The 2696-nt window shown below is 46.4% G+C and overlaps 1 protein-coding gene across 1 annotated transcript in view; it reads right to left on the bottom strand.

Annotated features, from left to right (window-relative positions):
- Nucleotides 1-2696, bottom strand: part of PODXL (podocalyxin like) — a 24472-nt gene that overhangs the window by 8083 nt on the left and 13693 nt on the right. The gene's annotated exons all lie outside the window — the stretch shown is intronic.

Here is a 2696-nt window from a genome sequence, read left to right as displayed (position 1 = left end):
TCCCACCCATGGCGACCCCGGGTACAACAACGAAACACAGCCAGGTCCTGCACCGTCCTCCCAGGTGTTCTTCACCTTGTTACCCATCATCACAGCCGCTGTGGCAGAGGATATAACTCCACTTTACCAGGCATGGAGAGGGCAGGAGAGGGCAGCAGCGAGCCGCCCATCACCTAACCGTGCCAAGTCAAACCACCTAAGACACAGCTGTTCGGTTTTTGGCGCCCAAGGGTACTTTCAAACACTCTTTGCCAAAATCCTAGTTGCAAAGAAAAGTATCGGTTTTCCTTCAGTCTTCCTTATTCAATGCATAGCAAGCTACTGAAAATACCATGACCTGGGTCAGGCACACCTTAGCCCTGCAGCTAACACCCTTGCTTTAGCACTTGAAAGAAGTCTTGGGCAGCACATTTCTTTTGATCTCTGGAGTACTGCTTTCGTGAGCATTGATTGTAGACCCTGGACAGTTTCCATCGATTTATCATGATGTCACCGATTGGTCCTGTTGGGAGGACTTTGGTTTTCTTTAAGTTGCTCTTATATTGAGTCAGAATCCAGAGGGAAGGCTGCAATCCTGGATCTTCATCAGCAAGTCCTTCAAAGCTTTACTTCCAGCAAGCAAGGTTATGTCCTCCCTAAGTTGTTAAGAAGTGTGGGAGTCAGCATGTCCCTCAGACCATAACCAACGCCATCTGCTCTTTGAACTTCCCGTTCCAAGATATTTCCTGGCTTGTTGTGGGGCAAGTTTATGAATTACTTGACCTTTGTAATGATTGGTGCTCAGTGACAGGCAGCCACCATACTCATTGGACAACACATGCCTGGTGGCACTTACGCCAGGCGTCAAGTGCACCTCATTAGCATGTGGACCTGTTTGAGGACTGACGCCTGCCATTTCTTCCATATTTGGTATCTGTGAGATTATTGGATATGACCAGTTACACCTTATTTGCATATGATGTAATGTTACCCGCCCACCATTGGGTATTTAGGCCTCTGCCTTCTGCTCAATAAACGAGGCTTGATCAGACTCCTGTCTTGCCTCCATTTCTCGCGTCTCTTGCCCCTCTTCATTCCCAGTCCCTTTTTCAGGTATCCACGTTGTTTGATGACCTGCAGGACGGGTCAAAGAAGCCTTCCTCCCATCCGAATACTACATTCTTCTCCAGATAACCCGGCTTCTCGGATTATTTGAGCCACAAACCAACTGATGAGACAGAATCAGTATGGTGAGATGAGACCACGCTGACGCACACCTTTCCTGATTTTAAACCATGCAGGATTCCCTTGTTCTGCTTGCACAACTGCCTCTTGATCCGTGTACAGGTTTGTGCATGAGCACGATGCTCTGGAATTCTCACTCTTCTTAAAGTTACCCATAATTTGTTAAGATCCACATCGTTGAAGGCCTGGCAGTCAATGAAACATACATACGTAAATGTCTTTCTGAGAGTCTCTGCTTTCAGCCAAGATCCATCTGACATCAGCAATGAGATCCTTTGTTCCACGTCCTCTCCTGAATCCGGCCTGAACCTCTGGCAGCTCCCTGTCAGTGTACGGCGGCAACCATTGTTAGATGAACTTCCAGAGAATGTTATCTGCATGTGATATCAATGACATTACTCTATCATGTGAGTGTTCTGTTGGGTCACCTGTATGTGGGATGAGCACAAACACAGCTCTCTTCCCGTCAGTTGGCCAAGTAGCTGTCTTCCACTATCCTGCATAGATGTCCTTCCAGGCCTTCATCAGCTGTGGAAACATTTCAATTAGTCTTCCATCGATTCCTGGAGCCTCATTTCCAGTCAGTGCTTCCGGTGCAGCTTGGACTTCTTCCTCCCCTCAGCACCATTAGTCTTGCTCATATGCTACCTCTCCAAATGTTTACATATCAACTAGTTCTTTTTGGCACAGTGACTGTGTATTCTTTCCATCTTCTCTGAATGCCTCTTGCACCATCCTGTATTTTGCCCATAGAATCTTTCGGTATTCTAACGCAAGGCTTGATATTTTTTTGAGTTCTTTCCACTTAAGATATGCTGAGCATGTTCGTCCTTTTTGGTTTTCTAGCGTTAGGTCTTTGCACGTTTCATTATGCTTTTACTTTGTCTTCTAGAGCTGCCCGATGACATTTTCTGTTCAGCTGTTGGTCATGACCACAACTTCCATTGGCCTCAGCTCCTCTGCAACGAAAGACACGTCTCCGTCTCTTCGGACATCCACTTTGATCTGCTGGGTCCTTGCTGTCTTTGGCTTTCTTCAGGTAGAGTTCTTCATGTCATCCCACATCGAGGCTTCTGTCATTCGTGTTTCTACATCCACCCATTCTTGAGATGGTCTCAGACTTCAGGTGGGATATGCTCAAAGTCGTAGCCTGACTCTTACAGACTTGCTTTCAGTTTCTTCCACTTCAACCTGAACATAGGAGCAATGGATGGTCCGTTCCACAGCCAGCCCCCGACCTGTGTTTAGCATCTCTTCCCACAGATGAGTCCATTTGATTTCTGTGTATTCCATCTGGAAAAGTCTATGCGTATAGTCACCTTTTGTTGAAAAGGGGTGTTAGTCTGGGTACTTTAGAGAAACAAATCCACACAACCGCATATGTATAAGAGTTTTATATAAAGGGTAAGTGCGCATCAAGAAAACATCCCAACCCAGTGCTGCCCAAGCCCACAAGTCCAACATTAACCCAT

Source organism: Echinops telfairi, unplaced genomic scaffold (assembly GCF_000313985.2).
Source record: "Echinops telfairi isolate 266 unplaced genomic scaffold, ASM31398v2 ScPeMD7_23;HRSCAF=83, whole genome shotgun sequence".
NCBI lineage: Eukaryota > Metazoa > Chordata > Mammalia > Afrosoricida > Tenrecidae > Echinops > Echinops telfairi.
This window is presented reverse-complemented; position numbering and strand designations above follow the sequence as displayed.